This window comes from Heterodontus francisci, chromosome 5 (assembly GCF_036365525.1).
Source record: "Heterodontus francisci isolate sHetFra1 chromosome 5, sHetFra1.hap1, whole genome shotgun sequence".
Lineage (NCBI taxonomy): Eukaryota > Metazoa > Chordata > Chondrichthyes > Heterodontiformes > Heterodontidae > Heterodontus > Heterodontus francisci.
In genome coordinates, this window is record NC_090375.1 from 5072105 (window position 1) to 5095317 (window position 23213).

Consider the following 23213-nt stretch of genomic DNA (forward strand, 5'->3'; position numbering starts at 1 on the left):
CGCGGACTCGTTGGGCCGAAGGGCCTGTTTCAGTGCTGTATCTCTCGATGAGCAGGCAATTATTTTTGGAAAATCAGTGGATCTGATGTTCACCCAATTGGAACATTAATGTGTCTCCTTAACAAAACCTGATGTTTCATCAGAGCATTAGACAAGTATTAATGGTATCAAGTGATAAGATTCAGACAGAAAGCAAATTTCCTTAAAGTTACATGGACAATTTGCTCACTGTACTTGTCAAAGGTTACAAATCCTGCTAAAGGATACAGGTGTGGTTGATAAAGAGTGTACGAGGCTCACCGCAGAGATTCGTGAGAAATGTTATTACTAAGATTGGAGCAGAATTTAGAATTGGCAGTCAGATTTGTGGAGCTTTTAATTCTATTGGTTTGGATATTAAACAGAGAGTGTCTGGAATCACGATAAATAAACAATCCGACTTAGAGATTGTATAGTCAGAGTGAGGGAGTTTGGAGTGTCAAGACAGAGTGAGGGAGTTTGGAGTGTCGAGACAGAGCAAGGGAGTTTGGAGTGTCGAGACAGAGCGAGGGAGTTTGGAGTGTCGAGACAGAGCGAGGGAGTTTGGAGTGCCGTCACTAGAAATTAGGTGGGCTATGCCTTTTTTGTTAAGGAGGGGTCTACAAATCCTCTCCAATCACCCTGGAACTTAGTCCAGTCTCACTCTGTCTCCCACAGCCTCCAGTCCCCACACATTCACCTCCTCTGTTCATGGATTTTTGAAATGTATTCATTCACAGGATGTGGGCATCACTGGCATTTAAAAGTGGTTGTGAGACACCACCTTGAATCATTACCACCACTGTCATCATCACGAGTACTCCTCTTGGTCAAGGAACCCAGGGGTCTTGAGTTCAAATCCCACCAGGACAAGCTGTGCAATTGAACTGAATAAATCTGGTAATCTGTGGGCTAGCACCAGGAAAAGTCACTGTGAAAACTGACAGATTGTCATAAAAACACAACTGGGTCACTAATGTCCTTCAGGGAAGGGAGCCTGCCGACCATGCCCCTACCCAGTCTGGGCTACACGTGACTCCAGACCTGCACTGTGTGGTTGACTCAATTCCCTCAGGCCAACTTAGGATGGGTAATAAATGTTGCCTTTTCAATATTGCCCATATCCCAAGGACAATACGAACAGTATAGCACCCTTACTTTTACCCCTAGTTGAGATCATTTAGCTCCACACAGACACGTGGCAGAACAGACACCTTCCAGTTACTGATCAGCCTTAACAATGTGTCATTGGACACATGCAAATCTCTTACTGTTATTGCCTCCTGAATCTCTTGCTGTGATGCTGTGGTCACTCCGAGAGGATTTACACACATAGGTTCCAATGATTATCACCTCCTCCACCTGTTCATCACTTTATTTATTCATTCTCCTCCTGGCCTCCCCCACACTCTCTCACCTTCTCTTCCCCTCCTGTTGTAATTTCACCCCTCCCCTTCTACTCTACTTCCTCCCCATTCACTATCTACCCCAGACCCACCTCCCACCTCGTTCCCTCCTCCTGCCTTCTCCTCCCACCTTCACCACCCTGGTGCCCATTCCCTCCTCCTATCCTGCCCCACTTTGCTCCCTCATCCTGCCGACTCCTCCTACCTCCCCCTCTGCACTTCTCTCCATCACCCACAACTCATGCCTAGCCATTGATTGGTGAATGGTTCTCCTCTTCATGCTCTCCAGTCGCCAGCTGTGTATCCTGGAGATGGTGAATAGGAGAGCCCCCACCTGCAGGGCACAGCACAATGGGATGCCCAGAGGATGTGAAAGGCACGATATAAATGCAGTGTTCGAGTTCTGTTCCTCAAATAAGCCATCACCCCCAGGGCAGCTGGGAGAAAATTATCAACAAAAAGCTGGATATCTATTCTCCCTGGGTTCTGTCTCTCTGAGCTTCTGGGCACAACACTAACAGTTTCATGAATCAGTTTTTCACAAACAGGGTGGAAGGTACAATTGCAACTCATTCACTTGCTCCCACATTTGAAACTGCCTCGAAATATCACCATCCCTCAGTCCCAGGACTCTATCCGGCTCCCTCTTCAATTTGCTGACTCCACTGACCCTCCCTGCACAGTCTGTTTCATGCATTTATCCACCTCATGTGATCAGGCAGTCTAAAAACACACCACAGCAAATGAAGCACTTTGAAAGTGCAGTCACTGTTGTCATGTGGGAAATATGGTAGCCAATTTGCACAGAGCAAGATCAAATGTCAATGTGATACTGACAAAACGATCTGTTTTAATGGTAAAATAAAAGCAAAATACTGCGGATGCTGGAAATCTGAAACAAAAACAAGAAATGCTGGATTCACTCAGCAGGTCTGGCAGCATCTGTGGAAAGAGAAGCAGAGTTAACGTTTCGGGTCAGTGACCCTTTGTGTCAGTGACAGTTCCGAAGAAGGGTCACTGATCCGAAACGTTAACTCTGCTTCTCTTTCCACAGATGCTGCCAGACCTGCTGAGTGAATCCAGCATTTCTTGTTTCTGTTTTAATGGTGTTGGTTGAGGAATAAATAATGAACAGGACACAGGGGAGAAACTTAGATGACAGTCGGAGTTTCAGTTTAACGCCTCATCTGAAAGATGGCACCTCCGACAGTGCAGCATTCCATCACTCCTGCCCCTCCGACAGTGCAGCACTCCCTCAGTACTGACCCGCCGAAAGTGCAGCATTCCATCACGACTGCCCCTCCGACAGTGCAGCACTCCCTCAGTGTTGACCTTCCGACAGTGCAGTGGCCCTCAGTACTGACCCTCTGACAGTGCGGCATTGCGTCAGTACTGACCCTCCGACAATGCAGTGCTCCCTCAGTACTGACCCTCCAACAGTGCAGCACTCCCTCAGTACTGACCCTCTGACAGTGCAGCGCTCCCTCAGTACTGACCCTCTGACAGTGCAGTGCTCCCTCAGTACTGACCATCTGACAGTGCGGCATTGCGTCAGTACTGACCCTCCGACAATGCAGTGCTCCCTCAGTACTGACCCTCCAACAGTGCAGCACTCCCTCAGTACTGACCCTCTGACAGTGCAGAGCTCCCTCAGTACTGATCCTCTGACAGTGCAGTGCTCCCTCAGTACTGACCCTCTGACAGTGCAGCGCTCCCTCAGTACTGACCCTCCGACAGTGCAGCACTCCCTCAGTACTGACCCTCTGACAGTGCAGCGCTCCCTCAGTACTGACCCTCTGACAGTGCAGCGCTCCCTCAGTACTGACCCTCCGACAGTGCAGCGCTCCCTCAGTACTGACCCTCTGACAGTGCAGTGCTCCCTCAGTACTGACCATCTGACAGTGCGGCACTCCCTCAGTACTGACCCTCTGACAGTGCGGCACTCCCTCAGTACTGACCCTCTGACAGTGCAGCGCTCCCTCAGTACTGCCCCTCCGACAGTGCAGCACACCCTCAGTACTGACCATCTGACAGTGCAGCGCTCCCTCAGTACTGACCCTCTGACAGTGCGGCACTCCCTCAGTACTGACCCTCCAACAGTGCAGTGCTCCCTCAGTATTGACCCTCTGACAGTGCAGCGCTCCCTCAGTACTGATCCTCTGACAGTGCAGTGCTCCCTCAGTACTGACCCTCTGACAGTGCAGCGCTCCCTCAGTACTGACCCTCTGACAGTGCAGCGCTCCCTCAGTACTGACCCTCTGACAGTGCAGCGCTCCCTCAGTACTGACCCTCTGACAGTGCAGCGCTCCCTCAGTACTGACCATCCGACAGTGCAGCGTCCCCTCAGTACAGACCCTCCGACAGTGCAGCGCTCCCTCAGTACTGAACCTCCGACAGTGCAGCGTCCCCTCAGTACTGACCCTCCGACAGTGCAGCGTCCCCTCAGTACTGACCCTCCGACAGTGCAGCACTCCCTCAGTACTGACCCTCCGACAGTGCAGCACTCCCTCAGTACTGACCCTCTGACAGTGCGGTCCTCCCTCTGTCATGCACTGGCAGTGCCAGACTGGATTATGGGCTCAATTCTCTGGAGTGGGACTTGAACCCACAACGGTCTTAGAAAAGAACTGAGTCAAGGTGAATTTATACTGACACCCTCCCGAGGGCCTGAAATTACTGACACCCTCCCGGGAGCCCCTGAAATTACTGACACCCTCCCGAGGGTCTGAAATTACAGACACCCTCCCGGGAGCCCCTGAAATTACTGACACCCTCCCGGAGCCCCTGAAATTACTGACACCCTCCCGGGGCCCCTGAAATTACTGACACCCACCCGGGGGCCTGAAATTACTGACACCCTCCCGAGGGCCTGAAATTGCTGACACCCTCCCGAGGGCCTGACATTACTGACACCCTCCCAAGGGCCTGAAATTGCTGACACCCTCCAGGAGGCCCCTGAAATTACTGACACCCTCCAGGAGGCCCCTGAAATTACTGACACCCTCCCAGGGGCCTGAAATTACTGACACCCTCCCGGAGCCCCTGAAATTACTGACACCCTCCCGGGGCCCCTGAAATTACTGATACCCAACCGAGGGCCTGAAATTACAGACACCCTCCCGAGGGCATGAAATTGCTGACACCCTCCCGGGGCCCCTAAAATTACTGACACCCTCCCGAGGGCCTGAAATTACTGACACCCTCCCGGAGCCCCTGAAATTACTGACACCCTTCCATGGCGCCTGAAATTACTGACACCCTCCTGAGGGCCTGAAATTACTGACACCCTCCCGAGGGCATGAAATTGCTGACACCCTCACGGGGCCCCTGAAATTACTGACACCCTCCCGGGGCGCCTGATATTCCTGACACCCTCCTGAGGGCCTGAAATTGCTGACACCCTCACGGGGCCCCTGAAATTACTGACACCCTCCCGTGGGCCTGAAATTACTGACACCCTCCTGAGGGCCTGAAATTACTGACACCCTCCCGTGGACCTGAAATTACTGACACCCTCCCAGGGGCCCTGAAAGTACTGACATCCTCCAGGAGGCTCCTGAAATTACTGACACCCTCCTGGGGGCCCTGAAAGTACTGACACCCTCCCGAGGCCCCTGAAATTACTGACACCCTCCCGGGGGCCTGAAAATACTGACACCCTCCAGGAGGCCCCTGAAATTACTGTTATCCTCCCGGGGCCCCTGAAAATACTGACACCCTCCAGGGGCCCCTGAAAATATTGACACCCTCCAGGAGGCCCCTGAAATTACTGACACCCTCCCGGGGGCCCTGAAATTACTGACACCCTCCCGGGGCCCCTGAAATGACTGACACCCTCCCGGGGCCAATGAAATTACTGCACCCTCCAGGGGTCCCGTGAAATTAATGACACCCTCCCGGGGGCCTGAAATTACTGACACCCTCCAGGGGCCCCTGAAAATACTGACACCCTCCCGGGTGCCTGAAATTACTGACACCCTCCAGGGGCCCCTGAAAGTACTGACACCCTCCAGGAGGCCCCTGAAATTACTGACACACTCCAGGAGGCCCCTGAAATTACTGACACCCTCCCGGGGGCCCCAAAATTACTGACACCCTCCAGGAGGCCCCTGAAATTACTGACACCCTCCCGGGGGCATGAAATTACTGACACCCTCCAGGGGCCCCTGAAAATACTGACACCCTCCCGGGTGCCTGAAATTACTGACACCCTCCAGGGGCCCCTGAAAATACTGACACCCTCCCGGGTGCCTGAAATTACTGACACCCTCCAGGGGCCCCTGAAAATACTGACACCCTCCCGGGTGCCTGAAATTACTGACACCCTCCCAGGGCCTGTGAAATTACTGACACCTTCCCGGGGGCCCCTGAAATTACTGACACTCTCCCGGGGGCCTGAAATTACTGACACCCTCCGGGGAGCCCCTGAAATTACTGACACCCTCCCGGGATCCCTGAAATTACTGACACCTTCCCGGGGGCCCCTGAAATTTCTGACACCCTCCCGGGGGCCCCTGAAATTTCTGACACCCTCCCGGGGGCCCCTGAAATTACTGACACCCTCCCAGGGCCCCTGAAATTACTGATACTGTCCCGGGGGCCTGAAATTACTGACACCTTCCCGGGGGCCCCTGAAATTACTGACACCCTCCCGGGGGCCTGAAATTACTGACACCCTCCCGGGAGCCCCTGAAATTAGTGACACCCTCCCAGGGGCCCCTGAAATTACTGACACTCTCCCGGGAGCCCCTGAAATTTCTGACACTCTCCCGGGGGCATGAAATTACTGATACTGACCCGGGGGCCCTGAAATTACTGACACCCTCCCGGGAGCTCCTGAAATTAGTGACACCTTCCCGGGGGCCCCTGAAATTTTTGACATCCTCCCGGGGGCCCCTGAAATTACTGACACTCTCCCGGGGGCCTGAAATTACTGACACTCTCCCGGGGGCCCCTGAAATAACTGACACCCACCCGGGTGCCCCTGAAATTACTGACACCCTCCCGGGGGCCTGAAATTACTGACACCCTTCCGGGGGCCTGAAATTACTGACACCCTCCCGGGGGCCTGAAATTACTGACACTCTCCCGGGGCCCCTGAAATTACTGACACTCTCCCGGGGGCCTGAAATTACTGACACCCTCCTGGGGTTCCTGAAATTACTGACACTCTCCCGGGGTCCCTGAAATTACTGACACCCTCCCGGGGCCCCTGAAATTACTGACACCCTCCCGGGGCCCCTGAAATTACTGACACTCTCGCGGGGGCCTGAAATTTCTGACACCCTCCCGGGGGCCCCTGAAATTACTGACACCCTCCCGGGGGCCGGAAATTACTGACACCCTCCCGGGGCCCCTGAAATTACTGACACCCTCCCAGGGCCCCTGAAATTACTGATACTGTCCCGGGGGCCTGAAATTACTGACACCCTCCCAGGGCCCCTGAAATTAATGATACTGTCCCGGGGGCCTGAAATTACTGACACCTTCCCGGGAGCCCCTGAAATTTCTGACAACCTCCTGGGGGCCCTGAAATTACTGACACTCTCCCGGGGGCCTGAAATTACTGACACCTTCCCAGGGGCACCTGAAATTACTGACACTGTCCCGGGGGCCCATGAAATTACTGACACTCTCTCGGGGGCGTGAAATTACTGACACCCTCCTGGGGGCCTGAAATTACTGACACCCTCCTGGAGTGCCTGAAATTACTGACACCTTCCCGGGGGCCACTGAAATTTCTGACACTCTCCCGGGGGCCCCTGAAATTACTGACACTCTCCCGGGTGCCCCTGAAATAACTGACACCCACCCGGGTCCAATGAAATTACTACACCCTCCCGGGGTCCCCTGAAATTACTGACACCCTCCCGGGGCCCCTGAAATTACTGACACCCTCCCAGGGCCTGTGAAATTACTGACACCTTCCCGGGGGCCCCTGAAATTACTGACACATTTCCGGGAGCCCCTGAAATTAGTGACACACTCCCGGGGTCCCTGAAATTACTGACACTCTCCCGGGTCCCTGAAATTACTGACACCCTCCCGGGAGCCCCTGAAATTAGTGACACACTCCTGGGGTCCCTGATATTACTGACACATTCCCGGGGGCCCCTGAAATTTCTGACACCCTCCCGGGGGCCCTGAAATTACTGACACTCTCCCTGGGGCCCCTGAAATTACTGACTCTCTCCCGGGGGCCTGAAATTACTGGCACCCTCCCGGGGGCCCTGCAATTACTGACACCCTCCCAGGGCCCCTGAAATTACTGACACTCTCCCGGGGGCCTGAAATTTCTGACACCCTCCCGGGGGCCCCTGAAATTACTGACACTCTCCCGGGGGCCTGAAATTACTGACACCCTCCCGGGGTCCCTGAAATTACTGACACCTTCCCGGGGGCCCCTGAAATTTCTGACACCCTCCCGGGGGCCCCTGAAATTTCTGACACCCTCCCGGGGGCCCCTGAAATTACTGACACCCTCCCAGGGCCCCTGAAATTACTGATACTGTCCCGGGGGCCCATGAAATTACTGACACTCTCTCGGGGGCGTGAAATTACTGACACCCTCCTGGGGGCCTGAAATTACTGACACCCTCCTGGAGTGCCTGAAATTACTGACACCTTCCCGGGGGCCACTGAAATTTCTGACACTCTCCCGGGGGCCCCTGAAATTACTGACACTCTCCCGGGGGCCTGAAATTACTGACACCCTCCCGGGTGCCCCTGAAATAACTGACACCCACCCGGGTCCAATGAAATTACTACACCCTCCCGGGGTCCCCTGAAATTACTGACACCCTCCCGGGGCCCCTGAAATTACTGACACCCTCCCAGGGCCTGTGAAATTACTGACACCTTCCCGGGGGCCCCTGAAATTACTGACACATTTCCGGGAGCCCCTGAAATTAGTGACACACTCCCGGGGTCCCTGAAATTACTGACACTCTCCCGGGTCCCTGAAATTACTGACACCCTCCCGGGAGCCCCTGAAATTAGTGACACACTCCTGGGGTCCCTGATATTACTGACACATTCCCGGGGGCCCCTGAAATTTCTGACACCCTCCCGGGGGCCCTGAAATTACTGACACTCTCCCTGGGGCCCCTGAAATTACTGACTCTCTCCCGGGGGCCTGAAATTACTGGCACCCTCCCGGGGGCCCTGCAATTACTGACACCCTCCCAGGGCCCCTGAAATTACTGACACTCTCCCGGGGGCCTGAAATTTCTGACACCCTCCCGGGGGCCCCTGAAATTACTGACACTCTCCCGGGGGCCTGAAATTACTGACACCCTCCCGGGGTCCCTGAAATTACTGACACCTTCCCGGGGGCCCCTGAAATTTCTGACACCCTCCCGGGGGCCCCTGAAATTTCTGACACCCTCCCGGGGGCCCCTGAAATTACTGACACCCTCCCAGGGCCCCTGAAATTACTGATACTGTCCCGGGGGCCTGAAATTACTGACACCTTCCCGGGGGCCTGAAATTACTGACACCCTCCCGGGAGCCCCTGAAATTAGTGACACCCTCCCAGGGGCCCCTGAAATTACTGACATTCTCCCGGGAGCCCCTGAAATTTCTGACACTCTCCCGGGGGCATGAAATTACTGATACTGTCCCGGGGGCCCTGAAATTACTCACACCCTCCCGGGAGCTCCTGAAATTAGTGACACCCTCCCGGGGGCCCCTGAAATATATGACACCCTCCCGGGGTCCCTGAAATTACTGACACCCTCCCGGGGCCCCTGAAATTACTGACACCCTCCCGGGAGCTCCTGAAATTAGTGACACCCTCCCGGAGGCCCCTGAAATTTATGACACCCTCCCGGGGCCCCTGAAATTACTGACACTCTCCCGGGCCCCTGAAATTACTGACACCCTCCCGGGGCCCCTGAAATTACTGACACTGTCCCGGGGGCCTGAAATTACTGACACCCTCCCGGGGCCCCTGAAATTACTGATACTGTCCCGGGGGCCTGAAATTACTGACACCCTCCTGGGTGCCTGAAATTACTGACAACTTCCCGGGGGCCCCTGAAATTACTGACACTCTCCCAGGGGCCTGAAATTACTGACAACTTCCCGGGGGCCCCTGAAATTACTGACAATCTCCCGGGGTCCCTGAAATTCCTGACCCTCCCGGGGGCCCCTGAAATTACTGACAATCTCCCGGGGTCCCTGAAATTCCTGACCCTCCCGGGGGCCCTGAAATTACTGACACTCTCCCGGGGGCCCCTGAAATGACTGACTCTCTCCCGGGGGCCTGAAATTACTGGCACCCTCCCGGGGGCCCTGCAATTACTGACACCCTCCCGGGGGCCCCTGAAATTACTGACATTCTCCCGGGGGCCTGAAATTTCTGACACCCTCCCGGGGGCTACTGAAATTACTGACACTCTCCCGGGGGCCTGAAATTACTGACACCCTCCCGGGGGCCCCTGCAATTTCTGACACCCTCCCGGGGGCCCCTGAAATTTCTGACACCCTCCCGGGGGCCCCTGAAATTACTGACACCCTCCCAGGGCCCCTGAAATTACTGATACTGTCCCGGGGGCCTGAAATTACTGACACCTTCCCGGGGTCCCTGAAATTACTGACACCCTCCCGGGGGCCTGAAATTACTGACACCCTCCCGGGAGCCCCTGAAATTAGCGACACCCTCCCAGGGGCCCCTGAAATTACTGACATTCTCCCGGGAGCCCCTGAAATTTCTGACACTCTCCCGGGGGCATGAAATTACTGATACTGTCCCGGGAGCTCCTGAAATTAGTGACACCCTCCCGGGGGCCCCTGAAATTTATGACACCCTCCCGGGGTCCCTGAAATTACTGACACCCTCCCGGGGCCCCTGAAATTACTGACACCCTCCCGGGGTCCCTGAAATTACTGACACCCTCCCGGGGCCCCTGAAATTACTGACACTCTCCCGGGGGCCTGAAATTACTGACACCCTCCCGGGGCCCCTGAAATTACTGATACTGTCCCGGGGGCCTGAAATTACTGACACCCTCCCAGGGCCCCTGAAATTACTGATACTGTCCCGGGGGCCTGAAATTACTGACACCTTCCCGGGGGCCCCTGAAATTTCTGACACTCTCCCGGGGGCCCTGAAATTACTGACACTCTCCCGGGGGCCTGAAATTACTGACACCTTCCCAGGGGCACCTGAAATTACTGACACTCTCCCGGGGGCGTGAAATTACTGACACCCTCCTGGGGGCCTGAAATTACTGACACCCTCCTGGGTGCCTGAAATTACAGACAACTTCCCGGGGGCCCCTGAAATTACTGACACTCTCCCAGGGGCCTGAAATTACTGACACCCTCCCGGGGGCACCTGAAATAACTGACACCCACCCGGGTGCCCCTGAAATTACTGACACCCTCCCGGGGTCCCTGAAATTCCTGACCCTCCCGGGGGCCCCTGAAATTACTGACAATCTCCCAGGGTCCCTGAAATTCCTGACCCTCCCGGGGGCCCTGAAATTACTGACACTCTCCCGGGGGCCCCTGAAATGACTGACTCTCTCCCGGGGGCCCCTGAAATGACTGACTCTCTCCCGGGGGTCTGAAATTACTGGCACCCTCCCGGGGGCCCTGCAATTACTGACACCCTCCCGGGGGCCCCTGAAATTACTGACATTCTCCCGGGGGCCTGAAATTTCTGACACCCTCCCGGGGGCCCCTGAAATTACTGACACTCTCCCGGGGGCATGAAATTACTGACACCCTCCCGGGAGCTCCTGAAATTAGTGACACCCTCCCGGGGGCCCCTGAAATTTATGACACCCTCCCGGGGGCCCCTGAAATTACTGACAATCTCCCTGGGGCCCCTGAAATAACTGAAACCCACCCGGGTGCCCCTGAAATTACTGACACCTTCCCGGGGGCCTGAAATTACTGACACCCTCCCGGGGTCCCTGAAATTACTGACACCCTCCCGGGGCCCCTGAAATTACTGACACTCTCCCGGGGGCCTGAAATTACTGACACCCTCCTGGGGTCCCTGAAATTACTGACACCTTCCCGGGGGCCCCTGAAATTTCTAACACCCACCCAGGGCCCCTGAAATTACTGACACCCTCCCGGGGGCCCCTGAAATTTCTAACACCCACACGGGGCCCCTGAAATTACTGACAGTCCCGGGGGCCTGAAATTACTGACACCCTCCCAGGGCCCCTGAAATTACTGATACTGTCCCGGGGGCCTGAAATTACTGACACCCTCCTGGGGTCCCTGAAATTACTGACACCTTCCCGGGGGCCCCTGAAATTTCTAACACCCACCCAGGGCCCCTGAAATTACTGACACCCTCCCGGGGGCCCCTGAAATTTCTAACACCCACCCGGGGCCCCTGAAATTACTGACAGTCCCGGGGGCCTGAAATTACTGACACCCTCCCAGGGCCCCTGAAATTACTGATACTGTCCCGGGGGCCTGAAATTACTGACACCTTCCCGGGGGCCCCTGAAATTTCTGACAACCTCCCGGGGGCCCTGAAATTACTGACACCTTCCCGGGGGCCCCTGAAATTTCTGACAACCTCCCGAGGGCCCTGAAATTACTGACACTCTCCCGGGGGCCCCTGAAATTTCTGACACCCTCCCGGGGTCCCTGAAATTACTGACACTTTCCCGGGGGCCCCTGAAATTTCTGACACCCTCCCGGGGGCCCCTGAAATTTCTGACACCCTCCCGGGGGCCCCTGAATTTACTGACACTCTCCCGGGGTCCCTGAAATTTCTGACACCCAAACGCGGGCCCCTGAAATTACTGACACTCTCCCGGGGGCATGAAATTACTGACACCTTCCCGGGGGCCTGAAATTACTGACACCCTCCCGGGGTCCCTGAAATTACTGACACCCTCCCGGGGCCCCTGAAATTACTGACACTCTCCCGGGGGCCTGAAATTACTGACACCCTCCCGGGGCCCCTGAAATTACTGACACTCTCCCGGGGGCCTGAAATTACTGACACCTTCCCGGGGGCCCCTGAAATTTCTAACACCCACCCAGGGCCCCTGAAATTACTGACACCCTCCCGGGGGCCCCTGAAATTTCTAACACCCACCCGGGGCCCCTGAAATTACTGACAGTCCCGGGGGCCTGAAATTACTGACACCCTCCCAGGGCCCCTGAAATTACTGATACTGTCCCGGGGGCCTGAAATTACTGACACCCTCCTGGGGTCCCTGAAATTACTGACACCTTCCCGGGGGCCCCTGAAATTTCTAACACCCACCCAGGGCCCCTGAAATTACTGACACCCTCCCGGGGGCCCCTGAAATTTCTAACACCCACCCGGGGCCCCTGAAATTACTGACAGTCCCGGGGGCCTGAAATTACTGACACCCTCCCAGGGCCCCTGAAATTACTGATACTGTCCCGGGGGCCTGAAATTACTGACACCTTCCCGGGGGCCCCTGAAATTTCTGACAACCTCCCGGGGGCCCTGAAATTACTGACACTCTCCCGGGGGCCTGAAATTACTGACACCTTCCCGGGGGCCCCTGAAATTTCTGACAACCTCCCGAGGGCCCTGAAATTACTGACACTCTCCCGGGGGCCCCTGAAATTTCTGACACCCTCCCGGGGTCCCTGAAATTACTGACACTTTCCCGGGGGCCCCTGAAATTTCTGACACCCTCCCGGGGGCCCCTGAAATTTCTGACACCCTCCCGGGGGCCCCTGAATTTACTGACACTCTCCCGGGGTCCCTGAAATTTCTGACACCCAAACGCGGGCCCCTGAAATTACTGACACTCTCCCGGGGGCATGAAATTACTGACACCTTCCCGGGGGCCTGAAATTACTGACACCCTCCCGGGGTCCCTGAAATTACTGACACCCTCCCGGGGCCCCTGAAATTACTGACACTCTCCCGGGGGCCTGAAATTACTGACACCCTCCCGGGGCCCCTGAAATTACTGACACTCTCCCGGGGGCCTGAAATTACTGACACCTTCCCGGGGGCCCCTGAAATTTCTAACACCCACCCAGGGCCCCTGAAATTACTGACACCCTCCCGGGGGCCCCTGAAATTTCTAACACCCACCCGGGGCCCCTGAAATTACTGACAGTCCCGGGGGCCTGAAATTACTGACACCCTCCCGGGGCCCCTGAAATTACTGATACTGTCCCGGGGGCCTGAAATTACTGACACCCTCCTGGGGTCCCTGAAATTACTGACACCTTCCCGGGTGCCCCTGAAATTTCTAACACCCACCCAGGGCCCCTGAAATTACTGACACCCTCCCGGGGGCCCCTGAAATTTCTAACACCCACCCGGGGCCCCTGAAATTACTGATAGTCCCGGGGGCCTGAAATTACTGACACCCTCCCAGGGCCCCTGAAATTACTGATACTGTCCCGGGGGCCTGAAATTACTGACACCTTCCCGGGGGCCCCTGAAATTTCTGACAACCTCCCGGGGGCACTGAAATTACTGACACCCTCCCGGGGCCCCTGAAATTACTGACACTCTCCCGGGGGCCTGAAATTACTGACACTCTCCCGGGGGCCTGAAATTACTGACTCCTTCCCGGGGGCCCCTGAAATTTCTGACAACCTCCCGGGGGCCCTGAAATTACTGACACCCTCCCGGGGCCCCTGAAATTACTGACACTCTCCCGGGGGCCTGAAATTACTGACACTCTCCCGGGGGCCTGAAATTACTGACACCTTCCCGGGGGCCCCTGAAATTTCTGACAACCTCCCGAGGGCCTGAAATTAGTGACACCCTCCCAGGGGCCCCTGAAATTACTGACACCCTCCCGGGGGCCTGAAATTACTGACACCTTCCCGGGGTCCCTGAAATTACTGACACCCTCCCGGGGCCCCTGAAATTACTGACGCCCTCCCAGGGCCCCTGAAATTACTGATACTGTCCCGGGAGCCCCTGAAATTTCTGACAACCTCCTGGGGGCCCTGAAATTACTGACACTCTCCCGGGGGCCTGAAATTACTGACACCTTCCCAGGGGCACCTGAAATTACTGACACTGTCCCGGGGGCCCATGAAATTACTGACACTCTCTCGGGGGCGTGAAATTACTGACACCCTCCTGGGGGCCTGAAATTACTGACACCCTCCTGGAGTGCCTGAAATTACTGACACCTTCCCGGGGGCCACTGAAATTTCTGACACTCTCCCGGGGGCCTGAAATTACTGACACCCTCCCGGGTGCCCCTGAAATAACTGACACCCACCCGGGTCCAATGAACTTACTACACCCTCCCGGGGTCCCCTGAAATTACTGACACCCTCCCGGGGCCCCTGAAATTACTGACACCCTCCCAGGGCCTGTGAAATTACTGACACCTTCCCGGGGGCCCCTGAAATTACTGACACATTTCCGGGAGCCCCTGAAATTAGTGACACACTCCCGGGGTCCCTGAAATTACTGACACTCTCCCGGGTCCCTGAAATTACTGACACCCTCCCGGGAGCCCCTGAAATTAGTGACACACTCCTGGGGTCCCTGATATTACTGACACATTCCCGGGGGCCCCTGAAATTTCTGACACCCTCCCGGGGGCCCTGAAATTACTGACACTCTCCCTGGGGCCCCTGAAATTACTGACTCTCTCCCGGGGGCCTGAAATTACTGGCACCCTCCCGGGGGCCCTGCAATTACTGACACCCTCCCAGGGCCCCTGAAATTACTGACACTCTCCCGGGGGCCTGAAATTTCTGACACCCTCCCGGGGGCCCCTGAAATTACTGACACTCTCCCGGGGGCCTGAAATTACTGACACCCTCCCGGGGTCCCTGAAATTACTGACACCTTCCCGGGTGCCCCTGAAATTTCTGACACCCTCCCGGGGGCCCCTGAAATTTCTGACACCCTCCCGGGGGCCCCTGAAATTACTGACACCCTCCCAGGGCCCCTGAAATTACTGATACTGTCCCGGGGGCCTGAAATTACTGACACCTTCCCGGGGGCCTGAAATTACTGACACCCTCCCGGGAGCCCCTGAAATTAGTGACACCCTCCCAGGGGCCCCTGAAATTACTGACACTCTCCCGGGGGCATGAAATTCCTGATACTGTCCCGGGGGCCCTGAAATTACTCACACCCTCCCGGGAGCTCCTGAAATTAGTGACACCCTCCCGGGGGCCCCTGAAATATATGACACCCTCCCGGGGTCCCTGAAATTACTGACACCCTCCCGGGGCCCCTGAAATTACTGACACCCTCCCGGGAGCTCCTGAAATTAGTGACACCCTCCCGGGGGCCCCTGAAATTTATGACACCCTCCCGGGGCCCCTGAAATTACTGACACTCTCCCGGGCCCCTGAAATTACTGACACCCTCCCGGGGCCCCTGAAATTACTGACACTGTCCCGGGGGCCTGAAATTACTGACACCCTCCCGGGGCCCCTGAAATTACTGATACTGTCCCGGGGGCCTGAAATTACTGACACCCTCCTGGGTGCCTGAAATTACTGACAACTTCCCGGGGGCCCCTGAAATTACTGACACTCTCCCAGGGGCCTGAAATTACTGACACCCTCCCGGGGGCACCTGAAATAACTGACACCCACCCGGGTGCCCCTGAAATTACTGACACCCTCCCGGGGTCCCTGAAATTCCTGACCCTCCCGGGGGCCCCTGAAATTACTGACAATCTCCCGGGGTCCCTGAAATTCCTGACCCTCCCGGGGGCCCTGAAATTACTGACACTCTCCCGGGGGCCCCTGAAATGACTGACTCTCTCCCGGGGGCCTGAAATTACTGGCACCCTCCCGGGGGCCCTGCAATTACTGACACCCTCCCGGGGGCCCCTGAAATTACTGACATTCTCCCGGGGGCCTGAAATTTCTGACACCCTCCCGGGGGCCCCTGAAATTACTGACACTCTCCCGGGGGCCTGAAATTACTGACACCCTCCCGGGGGCCCCTGAAATTTCTGACACCCTCCCGGGGGCCCCTGAAATTTCTGACACCCTCCCGGGGGCCCCTGAAATTACTGACACCCTCCCAGGGCCCCTGAAATTACTGATACTGTCCCGGGGGCCTGAAATTACTGACACCTTCCCGGGGTCCCTGAAATTACTGACACCCTCCCGGGGGCCTGAAATTACTGACACCCTCCCGGGAGCCCCTGAAATTAGCGACACCCTCCCAGGGGCCCCTGAAATTACTGACATTCTCCCGGGAGCCCCTGAAATTTCTGACACTCTCCCGGGGGCATGAAATTACTGATACTGTCCCGGGAGCTCCTGAAATTAGTGACACCCTCCCGGGGGCCCCTGAAATTTATGACACCCTCCCGGGGTCCCTGAAATTACTGACACCCTCCCGGGGCCCCTGAAATTACTGACACCCTCCCGGGAGCTCCTGAAATTAGTGACACCCTCCCGGGGGCCCCTGAAATTTATGACACCCTCCCGGGGTCCCTGAAATTACTGACACCCTCCCGGGGTCCCTGAAATTACTGACACCCTCCCGGGGCCCCTGAAATTACTGACACTCTCCCGGGGGCCTGAAATTACTGACACCCTCCCGGGGCCCCTGAAATTACTGATACTGTCCCGGGGGCCTGAAATTACTGACACCCTCCCAGGGCCCCTGAAATTACTGATACTGTCCCGGGGGCCTGAAATTACTGACACCTTCCCGGGGGCCCCTGAAATTTCTGACACTCTCCCGGGGGCCCTGAAATTACTGACACTCTCCCGGGGGCCTGAAATTACTGGCACCTTCCCAGGGGCACCTGAAATTACTGACACTCTCCCGGGGGCGTGAAATTACTGACACCCTCCCGGGGCCCCTGAAATTACTGACACTCTCCCGGGGGCCTGAAATTACTGACACTCTCCCGGGGGCCTGAAATTACTGACACTCTCCCGGGGGCCTGAAATTACTGACACCTTCCCGGGGGCCCCTGAAATTTCTGACAACCTCCCGAGGGCCCTGAAATTACTGACACCTTCCCGGGGGCACCTGAAATTACTGACACCCTCCTGGGGGCCTGAAATTACTGACACTCTCCCGGGGACCTGAAATTACTGACACTCTCCCAGGGCCTGAAATTACTGACAACTTCCCGGGGGCCCCTGAAATTTCTGACACCCTCCTGGGGTCCCTGAAATTACTGACACCTTCCCGGGGGCCCCTGAAATTTCTGACACCCTCCCGGGGCCCCTGAAATTACTGACACCCTCCCAGGGCCCCTGAAATTACTGATACTGTCCCGGGGGCCTGAAATTACTGACACTCTCCCAGGGGCCTGAAATTACTGACACTCTCCCGGGGGCCCCTGAAATTACTGACACTCTCCCGGGGGCGTGAAATTACTGAAACTCTCCCGGGGGCCTGAAATTACTGACACCCTCCCGGGGGCCCCTGAAATTACTGACACTCTCCCAGGGGCCTGAAATTACTGACACCCTCCTGCGGTCCCTGAAATTACTGACACCCTTCTGGGGTCCCTGAAATTCCTGACCCGCCCGGGGGCCCCTGAAATTACTGACACTCTCCCGGGGCCTGAAATTACTGACACCCTCCTGCGTTCCCTGAAATTACTGACACCTTCGCGGGGCCCCTGAAATTACTGACACCTTCCCGGGGGCCCCTGAAATTTCTAACACCCACACAGGGCCCCTGAAATTACTGACACCCTCCCGGGGGCCCCTGAAATTTCTAACACCCATCCGGGGCCCCTGAAATTACTGATAGTCCCGGGGGCCTGAAATTACTGACACCCTCCCAGGGCCCCTGAAATTACTGATACTGTCCCGGGGGCCTGAAATTACTGACAGCTTCCCGGGGGCCCCTGAAATTTCTGACAACCTCCCGGGGGCCCTGAAATTACTGACACTCTCCCGGGGGCCTGAAATTACTGACACCTTCCCGGGGGCACCTGAAATTACTGACACCCTCCCGGGGGGCCCCTGAAATTACTGACACTCTCCCGGGGACCTGAAATTACTGACACCCTCCTGGGGGCCTGAAATTACTGACACTCTCCCGGGGACCTGAAATTACTGACACCCTCCCGGGGGGCCCCTGAAATTACTGACACTCTCCCAGGGGCCTGAAATTACTGACAACTTCCCGGGGGCCCCTGAAATTACTGACACTCTCCCGGGGGCCTGAAATTACTGACACCCTCCTGGGGGCCTGAAATTACTGACACTCTCCCGGGGACCTGAAATTACTGACACCCTCCCGGGGGGCCCCTGAAATTACTGACACCCTCCCGGGGGGCCCCTGAAATTACTGACAACTTCCCGGGGGCCCCTGAAATTACTGACACTCTCCCGGGGTCCCTGAAATTACTGACACCCTCCCGGGGTCCCTGAAATTCCTGACCCTCCCGGGGGCCCCTGAAATTACTGACACCCTCCTGGGGTCCCTGAAATTACTGACACCTTCCCAGGGGCACCTGAAATTACTGACACTCTCCCGGGGGCCCCTGAAATTACTGACACTCTCCCGGGGGCGTGAAATTACTGAAACTCTCCCGGGGGCCTGAAATTACTGACACCCTCCCGGGGGCCTGAAATTACTGACACCCTCGCGGGGGCCCCTGAAATTACTGACACTCTCCCAGGGGCCTGAAATTACTGACACCTTCCCGGGGGCCCCTGAAATTTCTGACACTCTCCCGGGTGCCCCTGAAATTAATGACACTCTGCTAGGGTCCCTGAAATTCCTGACCCTCCCGGGGGCCACTGAAATTACTGACACCCTCCCGGGGTCCCTGAAATTCCTGACACCCTCCCGGGTGCCCCTGAAATTACTGACACAGCCCGGGGGCCCCTGAAATTTCTGACACACTCTCGGGGCCCCAGAAATTACTGACACCCTCCCAGGGCCCCTGAAATTACTGATACTGTCCCGGGGGCCTGAAATTACTGACACCCTCCCGGGGGCCTGAAATTACTGACACCCTCCCGAGGGCCTGAAATTACTGACACCCTCCCGGGGGCCCTTGAAATTACTGACACTCTCCCAGGGGCCTGAAATTACTGACACCCTCCCGGGGGCCTGAAATTACTGACACCCTCCCGGGGGCCTGAAATTGCTGACACCCTCCCGAGGGCCTGAAATCACTGACACCCTCCCGGGGGCCCCTGAAATTACTGACACTCTCCCAGGGGCCTGAAATTACTGACACCCTCCCGGGTGCCCCTGAAATTACTGACACTCTCCCGGGGTCCCTGAAATGACTGACACCCACCCGGGTGCCCCTGAAATTACTGACACTCTCCCGGGGTCCCTGAAATTCCTTACCCTCCCGGGGGCCCCTGAAATTACTGACACTCCCGGGGGCCCCTGAAATTACTGACACTCTCCCGGGGGCCTGAAATTACTGACACCCTCCTGGGGTCCCTGAAATTACTGACACCTTCCTGGGGGCCCCTGAAATTTCTGACACCCTCCCGGGGCCCCTGAAATTACTGACACCCTCCCAGGGCCCCTGAAATTACTGATACTGTCCCGGGGGCCTGAAATGACTGACACCCTCCCGGGCGCCTGAAATTACTGACACCCTCCCGGGGTCCCTGAAATTCCTGACCCTCCCGGGGGCCCCTGAAATTACTGACACTCTCCCGGGGGCCTGAAATTACTGACACCCTCCTGGGGTCCCTGAAATTACTGACACCTTCCCGGGGCCCCTGAAATTACTGACACCCTCCCGGGGCCCCTGAAATTACTGACACTGTCCCGGGGGCCTGAAATTACTGACACCCTCCCGGGGCCCCTGAAATTACTGATACTGTCCCGGGGGCCTGAAATTACTGACACCCTCCTGGGTGCCTGAAATTACTGACAACTTCCCGGGGGCCCCTGAAATTACTGACACTCTCCCAGGGGCCTGAAATTACTGACACCCTCCCGGGGGCACCTGAAATAACTGACACCCACCCGGGTGCCCCTGAAATTACTGACACCCTCCCGGGGTCCCTGAAATTCCTGACCCTCCCGGGGGCCCCTGAAATTACTGACAATCTCCCGGGGTCCCTGAAATTCCTGACCCTCCCGGGGGCCCTGAAATTACTGACACTCTCCCGGGGGCCCCTGAAATGACTGACTCTCTCCCGGGGGCCTGAAATTACTGGCACCCTCCCGGGGGCCCTGCAATTACTGACACCCTCCCGGGGGCCCCTGAAATTACTGACATTCTCCCGGGGGCCTGAAATTTCTGACACCCTCCCGGGGGCCCCTGAAATTACTGACACTCTCCCGGGGGCCTGAAATTACTGACACCCTCCCGGGGGCCCCTGAAATTTCTGACACCCTCCCGGGGGCCCCTGAAATTTCTGACACCCTCCCGGGGGCCCCTGAAATTACTGACACCCTCCCAGGGCCCCTGAAATTACTGATACTGTCCCGGGGGCCTGAAATTACTGACACCTTCCCGGGGTCCCTGAAATTACTGACACCCTCCCGGGGGCCTGAAATTACTGACACCCTCCCGGGAGCCCCTGAAATTAGCGACACCCTCCCAGGGGCCCCTGAAATTACTGACATTCTCCCGGGAGCCCCTGAAATTTCTGACACTCTCCCGGGGGCATGAAATTACTGATACTGTCCCGGGAGCTCCTGAAATTAGTGACACCCTCCCGGGGGCCCCTGAAATTTATGACACCCTCCCGGGGTCCCTGAAATTACTGACACCCTCCCGGGGCCCCTGAAATTACTGACACCCTCCCGGGAGCTCCTGAAATTAGTGACACCCTCCCGGGGGCCCCTGAAATTTATGACACCCTCCCGGGGTCCCTGAAATTACTGACACCCTCCCGGGGTCCCTGAAATTACTGACACCCTCCCGGGGCCCCTGAAATTACTGACACTCTCCCGGGGGCCTGAAATTACTGACACCCTCCCGGGGCCCCTGAAATTACTGATACTGTCCCGGGGGCCTGAAATTACTGACACCCTCCCAGGGCCCCTGAAATTACTGATACTGTCCCGGGGGCCTGAAATTACTGACACCTTCCCGGGGGCCCCTGAAATTTCTGACACTCTCCCGGGGGCCCTGAAATTACTGACACTCTCCCGGGGGCCTGAAATTACTGACACCTTCCCAGGGGCACCTGAAATTACTGACACTCTCCCGGGGGCGTGAAATTACTGACACCCTCCCGGGGCCCCTGAAATTACTGACACTCTCCCGGGGGCCTGAAATTACTGACACTCTCCCGGGGGCCTGAAATTACTGACACTCTCCCGGGGGCCTGAAATTACTGACACCTTCCCGGGGGCCCCTGAAATTTCTGACAACCTCCCGAGGGCCCTGAAATTACTGACACCTTCCCGGGGGCACCTGAAATTACTGACACCCTCCTGGGGGCCTGAAATTACTGACACTCTCCCGGGGACCTGAAATTACTGACACTCTCCCAGGGCCTGAAATTACTGACAACTTCCCGGGGGCCCCTGAAATTTCTGACACCCTCCTGGGGTCCCTGAAATTACTGACACCTTCCCGGGGGCCCCTGAAATTTCTGACACCCTCCCGGGGCCCCTGAAATTACTGACACCCTCCCAGGGCCCCTGAAATTACTGATACTGTCCCGGGGGCCTGAAATTACTGACACTCTCCCAGGGGCCTGAAATTACTGACACTCTCCCGGGGGCCCCTGAAATTACTGACACTCTCCCGGGGGCGTGAAATTACTGAAACTCTCCCGGGGGCCTGAAATTACTGACACCCTCCCGGGGGCCCCTGAAATTACTGACACTCTCCCAGGGGCCTGAAATTACTGACACCCTCCTGCGGTCCCTGAAATTACTGACACCCTTCTGGGGTCCCTGAAATTCCTGACCCGCCCGGGGGCCCCTGAAATTACTGACACTCTCCCGGGGCCTGAAATTACTGACACCCTCCTGCGTTCCCTGAAATTACTGACACCTTCGCGGGGCCCCTGAAATTACTGACACCTTCCCGGGGGCCCCTGAAATTTCTAACACCCACCCAGGGCCCCTGAAATTACTGACACCCTCCCGGGGGCCCCTGAAATTTCTAACACCCATCCGGGGCCCCATAAAATTACTGATAGTCCCGGGGGCCTGAAATTACTGACACCCTCCCAGGGCCCCTGAAATTACTGATACTGTCCCGGGGGCCTGAAATTACTGACAGCTTCCCGGGGGCCCCTGAAATTTCTGACAACCTCCCGGGGGCCCTGAAATTACTGACACTCTCCCGGGGGCCTGAAATTACTGACACCTTCCCGGGGGCACCTGAAATTACTGACACCCTCCCGGGGGGCCCCTGAAATTACTGACACTCTCCCGGGGACCTGAAATTACTGACACCCTCCTGGGGGCCTGAAATTACTGACACTCTCCCGGGGACCTGAAATTACTGACACCCTCCCGGGGGGCCCCTGAAATTACTGACACTCTCCCAGGGGCCTGAAATTACTGACAACTTCCCGGGGGCCCCTGAAATTACTGACACTCTCCCGGGGGCCTGAAATTACTGACACTCTCCCGGGGGCCTGAAATTACTGACACCTTCCCGGGGGCACCTGAAATTACTGACACCCTCCTGGGGGCCTGAAATTACTGACACTCTCCCGGGGACCTGAAATTACTGACACCCTCCCGGGGGGCCCCTGAAATTACTGACACCCTCCCGGGGGGCCCCTGAAATTACTGACAACTTCCCGGGGGCCCCTGAAATTACTGACACTCTCCCGGGGTCCCTGAAATTACTGACACCCTCCCGGGGTCCCTGAAATTCCTGACCCTCCCGGGGGCCCCTGAAATTACTGACACCCTCCTGGGGTCCCTGAAATTACTGACACCTTCCCAGGGGCACC